Source organism: Peromyscus maniculatus, chromosome 6 (assembly GCF_049852395.1).
Source record: "Peromyscus maniculatus bairdii isolate BWxNUB_F1_BW_parent chromosome 6, HU_Pman_BW_mat_3.1, whole genome shotgun sequence".
Lineage (NCBI taxonomy): Eukaryota > Metazoa > Chordata > Mammalia > Rodentia > Cricetidae > Peromyscus > Peromyscus maniculatus.
In genome coordinates this window covers 74,885,897-74,898,866 of record NC_134857.1, presented here as the reverse complement: position 1 = coordinate 74,898,866, position 12,970 = coordinate 74,885,897, and the positions used below count along the sequence as shown (strand labels likewise).

Genomic DNA, 12,970 nt, shown 5'->3' with positions numbered 1-12,970 from the left:
AAACAAAGCAAAAAATTAAGGGGTACTGAGAGTAAATAAAAGCTTAGAAGCAGAGTATTTGTCTAACATGTACAAAGCCCTGTATTTGATCCCCAGTATCATTAAAACGAAAACAACCACCGGGCTGTGGAGGTGCATACTTTAATCCCAGCACTCCAGAGGCAGACAGAACTCTGTGAGTTTGAGGCCAGCCTGTTCTACAAAGCGAGTTCCAGGACAGCTAGGGCTGTTAAACAGAGAAACCCTGTCTCAAAAAACAAAACAAAACCAACCATCCCCCAAACTTCCAAGGGAAATGAAGTTCACTCATCCTCACACATAAGAGTGTCTTAGACTTGACAGGAAATTAATATTCCTGTCCCAATTAATTGTTTATGACTGGCACCAGGAAGGCAGGTAAAGGTAACATCACCTTTTATCCCATAGGCAAAAGAAGACAATCTCCCAGGGCTCAGCGAGGAATCCCACATCACAGTATTCAACAAGGAATCCCACAGTGAACAGATTCCCCCACCTGCCTAAGAAACCGGACGCTATCACCAGGTGCAGAAAAAGCCTGGCATAGGGCACGTGAGATTGGCTCAGTGGACAGAAGCACTTGCCATGCAAGCTTGGTGGCCCAAGTTCCATCCCTTGAGCCTAAGGCAGAAGGAGAGAATCAATCACGCCATGAAAGTTTTCCTCTCACCCTCACATGCATGGCATGGCATGTGTGTACTGACCCACGCACATGTACATGAAACATAGATTTTTTAAAAAAGCAGGGTATGGTGGTATATGCCTGTAATCTCAGCACTTGGGTAGTAGAGGCAGGAGGATCAACAGTTCATGCTCATCTTCAGCTACTTAGTGAGTTGAGGCCAGCCTGGGCTACAAGAGATTATTGTCAAGACAAAACTAAAACCAACCCCCCCCACACACAAAAAACCAACAACAAATAAAAAAAAAAAAAAAACCCAACCAGACCAAACCAAAAAAGTAGGGCAGATAAGCCCAACTTCTCTTTTATACAAGCATCTCCACCGGGCTCTTAGGGACTCAGGGACCACAAGTCAGAGAAGGAATACTAGAGGGAATAGGGTTAGATCATATTGGCAATTAAGATAACAGAAATAGGGACTGAAAAGGTTGTTCAGATGGAAAAACGCTTACTCTGCAAGCACCAGGACCTGAGTTTGAGCTCCAGAACCCATGTCAAAAAAGCCTAGCATGGCAGTGTACACTTGTGACCCCGGTGCTGGGGAAACAGAGACAGGTAGATCCTAGGACTATCACCTAGCTAGTCTACTGTGCTCAGCCAGATGCAAGCTGAGGAACTCCTGTCTTTTAGAAAAAGTTGCTAGTCAGCATCTGGCAAACAACCTGAAGTTGTCTTCTGGCCTCCACATGTATGTGTGCACACACAAATAAACATATGGGCAGAGACACATCTACATGAGTAACAGAAATAAGGGATTCTCCAAAATCTAATTCAAATATGCTCTTCAATAATTTCTTCATCTTTAAAAGCAATGAAAATAAACCTTGGAGCATTAACTATTCTGAAGAAAGTAAGAGGATTAAAATTCAGCAACAAAAAAGAGGAGAAACAAGCCTTGTGTTTATCACTCTTCCTCCTACAAGCTGTAGCATCCACACAGCTGAGGATCCACAGCACACTGGGAGTCTAACCTCTCCTTAAGACAGACTGGGGGGAAAAAGAGCCTCCTTGTCTGAGCCTAGCAGCTCGGCTACTAGGACAGAAGGAGGGGGCTGGGGAAAGATCAGAGCTCCAAGTGTTGACAACTGTGCCCCATGGAACTGGGCAAGGTAGGCATGATGGGTAATCTTCAATCAACTTCATAGGATTTAAAGTCACCTTGGAAACAAACCTCTGTATGCATGTCTGTGAGCGATTTTCTAGACTAGGCTGGAGGCACCATTCCATGGCCGGGGCCCCAGACTGAATCAAAAGGAGGCAGTAAGGCGAGTACATCCATTCATGGTCTCTCTGTCCTTACTGCAGATGCAGTGACCAGCTGCCTCACTCCTGCTCCACACCACCACGCTCCACTCTATCACTGTAACCTCAGACTGTGAGACAAAACAAATTCTCCTTTAAGTTGCTTTTGTCAGGTATTTTGTGACAGCAACAAGAAAAATAACTAATATAGTAGAGAAAGGCTGAGTATCAGGGTCAGTCCAGGTTATGGTAGTACAGAGCAGCTTCTGAAGAGGCAGAGAAGGTGGCCACATACGTGTTTTATTGGCCTGAGCAGTTATGCCTACAGAGGACTCTGGAGGGAATATTATCTCTTAACCAGGCTATCTTCAACTGAGCACCTCAGAAATTCTGAATTTAATGAAAAAGGTCTTCTCATGAAAAAAAAAAAAAAACCAAAAAAACTTTTCATGATGTTGCTTGCACAGAATTTAATGAAAAAAGTCTTCATGAAAAGACTTACTGTACTGGCCTTTCAGGAAAGATGGTACCAAGTCCCAAATCAATGCCTTTACCCAATCACCATTATTACCACTTCAAATCTTTTACTATCCATGATAAATATGAACTATTTCACACCAATCCTGATGCTTTAACATGCTCCTGCATTTTCACAGAATGTCTTTTGTTTGTTTTTGAGACAGAGTTTCTTTGTGTAACAGCTCTGGCTGTCCTAGAACTCACTCTGTAGACCACTTTGAGGCTGGCTTCAAACTCACAGAGATCCACCTGCCTCTGCCTCCTGAGGACTAGGATTAAAGGCGTGTGCCACCACTGCCTGGCACACAGAATTACTTTTTAGAAATCATCTGATCTAGTGCTCTTCTTCAGGCAGGCCAGCTCAATTTTCCTTCCTTTTAAGGATCCTTTGAGATGGGTCACAAGAAGTGGGGGAAAAAAAAAGATAAAGGAACCAGTATCTTACTGTATGAGGTGCAGTTAAAGTTCATAGAAAAGAGGGCCAAGGGTGTAGTGAACCAAGGGTCCAGTGCAGTGATATAGGATTTACCTAACATGAGCAAGGCCCTGGGTTTCAATCTCAGCAATGGGAAAAGCTCAGATGGAAACAAAACTGTAATAATTACCTAAACAAGTATAAATCCTCTACAGTCAAACTCTCTTTTGCAACAAAGGGTTGGGAAACAAGCGTTTAAGTGAAGCCATGGTAATGAGCTCTGGACAGAAGTTTATACTGAGATAATTAAAGAGGCTAGCTCCAATTTGAGGGAGTGTGAGTACAGATGTAGAGAAAGGGACTGTTAGTTTTGATCATAAATCCCTACAATGCTATTGAATATGACCAAGTACATGTACATCGTTAGCAGCAATTTTTAAAAATAGGCTGCTCTTCAAAAGGGACTCTGTATCACCCTAGGCTGCTTGTTCTGCTGTCAAGTTTCTTGCTGGGGCTAGAGAGAGGGCTCAACAGTTATGAGCACTGTCTGCTTTTCCAGAGGACCTGGGTTCAATTCCCAGCAGCTCACAACCATCTTTAATCCCAGTTTCAAAGGAACAAACATCCTCTTCTAGCCTTTGCAGGCAACTGGCACATGTATGGCCCACGGACATATACAGGCAGGCAAAACATCCATACACATAAAAATTTTTTCTTAAAAAAGAAGTTCCTTTCCATGTCTTAAGGTCTATTACAAATCTTTAAGAACTCAACTCATCTTTCACCTTTGACTTTAATGGTAAAGGAAGAATGATTTTTACATTTTTCCCTGTAGAGACTCTGGACTGAGCAGTCTAGCAAGCTCAAGCCCAGCAGGAAGCAAGTATGCTTGCCCAAGGTCTCAAAAGATGGTGGCATCAGGGAAGAGGGCATTTTCAACTACGGCCGTGGGGGAAGGGCAGTGGTCTCACAGTAGTTAGGTCAATATTGATCAAGCTGAGAACTCTGTGTAAGGCCATGCAGCAGGTATAAGCAGATTCCAGCCAGACAGCCTAAGCCTGCTCAGGAGCCCCTGATGAGACCGACAGATGGTAAAGAAAGCAACCTGCACCGCTCACCTTTCTCTGAACTGGTCCTCCTTGTTTAAGCCCTCAATGGGCTTAGACTAGGCCCTCTTTTGTCCCACGCCAATTACGGAAATGATCCTCCCGAACCTCTTCCCCGAACCAAAGCAGCAGCTCAGTTTGTTACATTAGTGTTCAACAAACATGTTCTTAGGCAGTGTGGACCCGGATGAGAAGCAAGGACAACTAGAGGTATGGGTTTTTGTTAAGGGCACATCTAAGGAGGGAAGGTGGTACTCGGAGTAACTTCGGGGTAAGAAGTGAGCCAAGATGGTTTAACTATTTTCTTTCTCTTTTTTTTTTTTTTGGGGGGGGGGAGTGCAGTTTGAGACAGCGTTTCTCTGTGTAACAGCTCTGGCTGTCCTAAAACTCCATTTGTAGACCAGGCTGGCTTCGAACTCAGAGATCCGAAATCTGCTTTCCCAGTGCTGGGATCAAAGGCGCACCACCACCACCTGGCTTACAGAACTATTTCAGACCTGAGCAGGCCTAGAGTTGGGAGAGGAATGGAGTGCCTGTGCTTTCCTTATTCTCCAGGCCAGAAGAGATGTGGGAGACGAAGCAGGCGCTCGTCAGCTGCAGGAAGTCCCCTTTCCAAGGGCTCTTCTACAAACACATTCTAACTACAGAATCTGGAGTTAGGGATCGGGCACGGAAGGAGAGGCACAGGTGGTCAATGATTTCACGTGGTGGAAGAGAAAAAGGCAGGGCTGAGAAGCAGCAGGCCAGGAGCTTGCGTTCCAAACTGACTTCATACACGCAGGGCCCAGAGAGATCGAAATATCAAAATAAAGGAAAGTCTCAAGATGACAAAACCACTAGCAATAAATACCTTTTGCCTGAGAACCTGCAGTGTTTAATAAATTAAAAGAAAAAGTACAATTATTCTCCCGACAGACACCCTGCTGCTAGCCTGTTATTGCACTGGTGCTTACAGGATGGGTCGTTTTCCTCAAAAGAGCATTTTCAAGTTCAAGTAAGGAAGTTACATGCAGAACCAAGGGTCCTGATTCTGAATATGCCAGCTCTTTATATCATCTCATGGTCCTTTTCCCAGTCACCCCCCACCCCAGACATACACAACTTCACCCCTTAGGTCCAAGTGCTTATGAAACTAACCAACACTATTCCACTAGGCTTCCGTCAGTAAAGTAATGATCTGGTCTAGACAGGAGTAGGAGATACTATCCTGTGACCTACAAAGACCTAAAATAAATAAGCTGAAGCGAAATTTCTCACAGCCTCATTCAGTGTCCATGCAAGCCTGCCCATCTCTCCTAGTGGTCGCTCCTAAACAGACAACGAAATGTAATGTGATCGATAGGGACTTCTTTAAGAGTTGCTCCATCCTTCAGAAACACACATCTGTCCAGAAGAGCCCGGGAAAGCTGAGGCTCCCCTCCTCACAACACGTTTTCTTCTTAGCTCAAGGTTTGGTTGCTCTGAAATAAGTGATGTGTGGAGATACAGAGTGGGACCGAGAACACTTAAAGACCACAGGGAAAACAGAACCAAGGGAGACCAAGATTGGCAAAGTCCTGGAAAGAGGGTTGTTTTTGTGTGTGTGTCAAAAGTTGGAAATCCCTAATCTGAAGGGGTGTTCACGGCAGATCCTTCTCCTACAGGAACCATCCTCCGGAGGACTGGAGACTGAGAAGGGGGAACGCGAAGCCAAAGACAACCAACTCCAGGTATCATCAGGCACCCCAGAGCAGGGCTGAGCACCGAGGTCAAAGTAGATGGGATCCTGGGCATGATGACAACGGTCTGAGATCCTCTGAGAAGGGAATAGGCAATTCTTGGGAGCTAGGAGCTGGGGGAGTGGGGGACGGTGAGGTCATGGAATCGGAAGCAGAAGAGAGGGATACGATCTTTAGCTGAGGGAAATGGGAACTGTGCTGAGGTTGCACAGACTACGGAGTGGGGCAAAAAAATAGGAAAAGGGATAAAGGCGGAGTCCATGGAAAAGGTCTGGGAGCAGAAACACAAACGGCGAGGAAGGGCAAACAAGATGGACATTGTAGAGGGAGGCTAAGGTGGAAAAGGTTCACGGCTTAGAGGAATAGCTAAGGGACAGGCAACGGGGGTAAGAAGTGTGTGGTGGGGGGAGGTGGAATCCACGGGGCAGAGGGAGGGGCTAAACAGAAGAGGAAGCCAAGAAGCAGAGAAGACGACCCCGGGCCCGAGGGGAAAGGGAAGGACCTCAGGGTGCAGCTCCCACCAGCAGGGCAGTTTTGTAGTCGAACCCAGGTCGCGGTAGGCTGTGCGGGACAGGGTGGCAGAAGGACCCCCCCCCTCCCCGGGCAAAGGCGACTCATGGGGGAGGAGCCGCTTACCTCCGGGGGACCCTCGCGGAGGGGGTGCAGGCGGTCGGGGTCGGACTGCCGACACCGCCGCCTCAGCAGCAGCGGCCGCTCCCGGGTTCCATTGGCCGCCTGCGCTTCCCTGACAGCGGCCGCGGCGGCTGCACCAGGCCCCGGCTGCGGGGCTGCCCGCGGCGCCGCCTGAAGGGGCCTTCACGCTGCCTCAAGTTGGACCGGACCTCACAAGCAGGACCCAAAACAACAACTCCTCGGCGGGTTTCGATGTAAGAGTCCCCTGGGCCCGAGCCCTTCTTGCCGGGATTTGCCTTCCTGCTTCCCGGACTGTCAGGACGCTACCGATGCCATAGTAATCTGAGTTGGGTGAGCTGCCCGAGTCACGCCTGTTCAGAAATACAAAGGGGGCGGGGAAGAGCGATTTGGAAGCTTGGGAAGGGGCGGGGGAGCGGGGCGGGGCTTATCGGTGGAAGGCGGGCCCAGCGTTGGAGGGCGGACCTAAGAGGCGGGCTTTACTAAGGAAGCCGAGAGGGAAGGACCGTGGGCTGGATAAGCGGCGAGATGTGGATGCAGTGATAGTTTATGTACTTCCACAAGTATACCGACATGCAAATTATATGTAAATGACTCGTTTGTATAAGCCACTGAGTTACTGTAATTGCCATCAGTGGCTTCTTCTCCTCCTGTCCTACAGGATTGATTCCCTTCCTAAACCAGCCGGTGGGACCCATGCTGGAAGGCCAGAAAACAAGTGAGAAAAAGAAGGGATCAGAGAGGAGGACAATCACCCTCACTTTCCTTCTTCTACTCATCTTTAAGGACAATGCCAAGAGCATGCCCCTGTGGCTTCTGGAATGGCGCGGTCCAACCGCCTCACTCTTGCACCGTTAGCAGCACCGCTCTGGGCCAAGGTTCTGCTTCCGAGGTCATCCCCAGCTTGGGCAGCCTTTGGCCTCCAGTGTCCAGTCGCCTTGACCTCAAACAGGCTGGACAAGCCAGGCTAGGAGAGGTGAGTGAAATGACGAAAGCTTAGAGGACATCCTTTTCCAAACCAAACAGAACCACGTGAGACTGAGCAGACACAAGCGGCCTTGCAGACAGGGCTCTGTGTTGGTTTTGCGTTATTGGTTGGCCACTGTTACTGAAAGCCCTCCCCTTCCTCAGAACGACTGCCCCGACGCTCTCCTGGAACCGCTCTCAGGACCTAGGGCCCGCTGTAGGGGTGAGGATCTTAATATTCTACTGGAAGCTGGTTGAACTCAGATCTTGGATGCCATCTTCACTGTACTTAGTGTTTGCGATCCTTCTTTCCCTTTTCCCTCTATTCCCCCCGCCCCCACATACACCTTTCCCCTTTAGAGACAGTCTGTTTTTCCCAGGATGCTTTCTATTCCTCGGCTCAAGTCACTGGCCTGTAAAGTAACTAGGAATATATCCACATGCCCCCATACTAGACTGAACCTCTGTATAATAATGACAACATTACCATAACAATATAGTAACAGTAATATCTGAGATAATAATACCATTTTCCAAGGTTGGGGGGGAGGTTGGGGAATATCAAGAAAGTACTATAATACTACACGTCTGTTATTGTGACATTAATACATGATGAATGTCCCAGCGTCAGTATTTACTGGGTGGCAGATAAACAATTGTAGCTTGAGGGGGCTGAAAAGATAGCTCAGTGGACTTGTGACTCTTGCAGCGACCCGGGTTCCATTCTCAGCACCCACAGGGTGGCTCACCACATCCATAACTCCACTTCCAAGGGGTCCAGTGCCCTCTTCTGACCTCTGTGGGCACCAGATACATGCCTGCATACATGGAGGCAAAACATTCATGCAGATAAAATTAGAGCTGCAGCTTGAAATGCCTGCCTAAAACCCGCTGCCGAGGGCAGTACAAACGCAGAAAGTAGAACAAATGGAGTTCTTCCGTGCTGCACACACAAGGCAGGGCCTCATTAAACTGACACAGGAGGCCTGGCTGCATGGTATATGGCGAATACTGGAAGGTTTCTTATGAATTCTGCAAGGCAGGACTTAGGAGAGAGAGTCTCCAGCGGGATGAAAAGGAAAGCGCATTCTAAGAGTAAAAGAATCACATGCTGAACAATAGAGGACAGGACAAACAGATAAACTAGGCTAAAGGAGGAGCATAGTAATGGAAGACAAGCAAAGAAGAGCAACAGGGTGCCAAAGACAGTTCAGCCTGTCACTGTGTGGGCCAGCACCGTCCCACCTGTCACACCCACAGTCCTCAGCTCGCTTCCAGTCATCAGCTGTATCGACAAGTGGTGAGCCTGTGGTAGCCTAGAGTTTAAATGTTACACATTCCTTAAAGACCTAGGATTCCATGGGGCCACAAAACTAGTCTTTATTTAATTTGATTTTTGGAGACAGGGTCTCTCTACATAGCCCTGGCTGTCCCAGAACTTACTATGTAGACCAGGCTGAACTCAAACTCAGAGATCTGCCTGCCTGTGCCTCCTGCTGGATTAAAGGTACTTGCCACCACACTGGGTTAAAACTAGTTTTTAAATATTGTAAAAACAGGTATGACAGGCTGGATATATTAAAATAAACAATACAAAATGAGGTGTCAAAGTCCTTTTTTGTTTTGTTTTTTTGAGACAGGGTTTCTCTGTGTAACTCTGGCTGTTCTGGATCTCACTCTGGTAGACCAGGCTGGCCTTGAACTCACAGAGATCCACATGCCTCTGCCTCCTGAATGCTGGGATTAAACGTGTACACCACCACCGCCCCTGCTGAGAGCCCTTTTTATATTAGGGATTTTGTTCATTTGTGTTTGTTTTCTGAAACAGGGCTCACTATAGCCCGGGTTAGTCTTTAACTCTGTAGCCCAGATTGACTCTAAACTTGCATCAACTCAGCCTGAGCCAGTATTTTTGGCAGGAAATTTTGTTTTTTTTAAGACAGGTCTCTCTGTGTAGCACTGCATGGCCTGGAACTCACTGTGTAGACCAGGATAATCTCAACCTCACAGAGACCCACCTGCTTCTACCTCCCAAGTGCTGGGACTAAAGGTGTGCGCCACCACTGCCTGGCCCATTTATGACATTTTTATGAACAGACACAAATATATGTATATATTCATATATACAATTTTACTTTGCTCATATTCTCCCATCCACCCCTTCCTTTTTACTGGTTTGCTTTTTGAGACAGAGTCTCATGTAGCTGAGACTAGCCTAAAACTCCCAATTTTCTTCTTTTGCCTTCTTAGTACTGAAATTAGAGCCATCGGCCCCCACAACCAGCTTGTACCTCCCATTATCATTTGTTTTTGAGACGCTCAGATAACCCCAGCTACGCATATAGTGATCCTCCTTCCTCAACCTCTTGGGTTTTTCCATTGACAGAAAAACAAGACTTCAAGACTAGAGTAGCTCTGCAAACTGAGGATTTTATTGTCAAGATAGCAACTCTCTGGAGCTGGTGAGACGGCTCATTGGGTAAGGTGCTTGCGGCCAGTGCTGGTTGTCCGAGTGGGAGTCCCCGCCCTCTATGGTGAAGGAGAGAACTGACTCCTGCAAGTTGCCCTCTGACCCCCGTGTGTCCTCTGCAGTAGGTGCACATTTACAGCTTTGTCTTTCAGCTTTTATCTGGAGAGTTTGGGTTGTTGGTTGTTTTGTTGACTCTCTGCCGCATACATCCCGGCCTTGTTTCTACCTGTATTTTGACACTTTTATTTATTTACGAAGTGTTGGGGTTGAATCTAGAGCCTCTTGCACACTAAACGAGGGCTCTACCACTGGGCTCTGTCCCCAGCTCTGGTCCCTTTTGGAGCTAGGTTCTCAGTAAGTTGCTCAGGCAGGCAGTGAACCTGCAACCCTGTTTCAGCCTCCCAAGTAACCAGGATTATAGACCTAATTTTTAACCAATCCTTAGTCTTCAACTCTGAGCTCCTAGAGCAGTGCTTCTCAGTCTTCCTAACGCTGCTGCTGGTGCTGCTGCTGCTGCGACCCTTTAATACAGCTCCTCATGTTGTGCTGACCCCCAACCAGAAAGTTAGTTTTGTTGCTACTTCATTACTATAATTTTGCTACTATTGTGAAACATAATATAAATATTTTTAGAGACAGAGGTTTGCTTAAGGGGTCATGACCCACAGCTTGAGAACTGCTGACCTACAGGAGGGGAAAGATTCACCTTTGCATTCTAAGCATCCATAGTTTCCACCATAGGAAAAACTTGTATTTGTTGATATGGCATCAGATTGAATTCAGAAGCAGATATGAGAATTTAGTAGCGCATAAAGGAGATTTCTGAAATTGTGAAACAATGTGAAACTTTACTGATGTCTTATTTGAGAAAGAATATTTTTCAAAAGTGAATAAATTTTAAATATTTTAAGTCCATAGGTTCGACTAAATTAATTTTTCTATATTCCTATTTTCCTTTATTTTTAAAGCCTTAGTCCTATTTTGTTTTATTTAGGGGGAAAAAACCAGGGTTTCAGCTGGGTATGGTGGCCTCCCAGCAGAGCCAGGCAGATCTTTGTGAGTTCAAGGCCAGCCTGGTCTACATAGAGAGTTCCAGGATAGGCAGAGTTACATAAAGAAGATCTCACTGTGTAACCTAGCCTGGCCTCAAACCTGAGACCCTCCTACTCCCACCTCTTGAATTCTGGAATCACAAGCAGGTTACTTAGCTTCCCCTCAGTCTCCTAAGTGTCAATCATAAAACCATGAAAAGCATAGTACATTATATTCAAGTCTCATTTTCAAATAGCAAAACCATGAGAAGTGTATTCAAAATTGAAGTATAATATTTTCATTATTCTCTAAATTCCTCACCACTGACCCTCTTTGTGTGTGTACGTGCATGTGTTTGCTGGTGTGCAAGTATATGTGTGCACACACACACAAGCTTGTGGAGGCCAGAGGATAAACTTTTGGTGGTATTCCCTCAGGTGCCATTCACTTTGGGTTTTGTTGTTACTTATTTTTTTTTGCATCAAGCTCTCACTGAGCTGGCTCTGGGCTTTGCCTCCCTGGGGTTATAAGCAACACCACTGCACCTAGCCTTTTAATTCCCCCAAAGATCTATTTATTTATTATATGCTGTGTTCCGCCTGCATGTATGCCTGCAGGCCAGAAGAGGGCACCAGATCTCATTATGGATGGTTGTGAGCCACCATGTGGTTGCTGGGAATTGAATTGAGGACTGCTCTTAACCACTGAGCTATCTCCAGCCCCTAGAGACTTCTAAACCACATAGCTCCTAAAAGTCTGCTTTTCAGAACCTTAAAGGAGATCTGGTGTGGGGTGCAGAACTGTGATCCGTGAGCCATCTCTCCAGCCTCACCCCTGGCTTTTTAAATGTGGATTCTGGAGCTGCAGAGATGCTCAGTGGTTAAGACACTCAATGCTCTTGTAAAGGACCCAGGTTCAATTCCCACTGTCCACATAGGGGCACACAACCATGTGTAACTCTAGTGCCAGGGGATTTGATGTCCTCTTCTGGCACACACACACGATACTCATAAATACATTCAGGCAAAACACACATACACATTTAAAAACTTTTTAAAAAAGCCAATGCATTTTATACTGGAATCACTGAAAAATACATGAGCATATTTAATAGGAAATAAGAGTTTCATGAACTAATACCTAACTGTGTGCAGCACTCTCATACTTTGGGGCTTATTTTATTTCCCTTTTAGAAACAATGTTTTGCATTCTTCTAAATAGATTTCATAGTTTACTAGTGGCTTGCAATATAAAGTTTGAAAAAACTAGACAATAAATGTTCAAAATCATATTGTGGAGCTGGAGAGGTGGCTCAGCAGTTAAGACCACAGGCTACTCTTTCAAAGGACCTGGGTTCAATTCCCAGCACCTGCATAGCAGCTCATGAGTCTCTGTAACTTCAGTTACAGGGGATTCAATGCCTTCTGGCCTCTGCGGGCACCAGCATACACACTATGCACAGACATACAGACAGGCACAGCATCCAGACACACAAAACAACCAACCAGCCATCTGGTGGGATCTGGAGCACAGCTCATTGGTTGAGAGTGCTTACTGTTCTTGGGGAGGACCACAGTTCAGGCCTAACACTGACTTCACATGTAACCTCAGCTCCAGAGAGAATCTGACACCCTTGTCTTGCTTCCACAGCCGTGCCCCCCACCCCCACAAATAGTCATATGGTAAGTGGTAAAACTAAAGTTGGCTTTCATGATCTTTCCAATAAACAATATTTAATCTTTACTAAGTAAACATGTATTCGTGTGTGTGGGGGCATCTTACTAGGCTGGCCAAACTTACTTTGTAGACCAGGCTGGCCTCAAACTCAGAAATCCTGTGCTCCCCAAGTGCTAGGATTAAAGGTTCATCACCATTCATTCTCTCTCTCTCTCTCTCTCTCTCTCTCTCTCTCTCTCTCTCTCTCTCTCTCTCTCTCTTATACATACATATATACATATATACATGTATGTATATGTATATATATTTGAGACAGGATCTATGTAAGTCCTGGAACTCACTTCTGAGTATTTTAGTATTTTCTGAGGAACTGCTGTACTGATTTGCATGGTGGGTAGCTTTCCTCTTTGCCTTTTTTGTGGTGTTAGCCCTGAACCCAGGCTTTGTGCATGCCCCACCAGTCCAGTGCTCTAC

At 46.2% G+C, this 12,970-nt stretch overlaps 1 protein-coding gene and 1 long non-coding RNA gene across 9 annotated transcripts in view; one reads left to right on the top strand and one right to left on the bottom strand.

Annotated features, from left to right (window-relative positions):
• Pi4kb (phosphatidylinositol 4-kinase beta) overlaps positions 1 to 6,725 on the bottom strand; it is a 34,250-nt gene extending 27,525 nt beyond the window's left edge. For 4 of the 8 annotated variants that reach the window (XM_076574530.1, XM_006994789.4, XM_042279491.2 and 1 more), the window contains exon 1: positions 6,337 to 6,472. The gene's annotated coding sequence lies outside the window, so the exon portion shown is untranslated. Of the gene's footprint in view, positions 1 to 6,336 lie in introns of all 8 variants that reach the window. The other 4 variants (XM_015988302.3, XM_015988303.3, XM_076574531.1 and 1 more) reach the window with 4 other exon arrangements.
• LOC143273907 (uncharacterized) lies at positions 6,571 to 10,697 on the top strand. Its single transcript, XR_013052215.1, has 3 exons — positions 6,571 to 6,684; positions 7,013 to 7,327; positions 9,704 to 10,697. It is a non-coding gene; the product is annotated as an uncharacterized LOC143273907 (long non-coding RNA).
• The last annotated feature ends 2,273 nt before the right edge of the window (positions 10,698 to 12,970 follow it).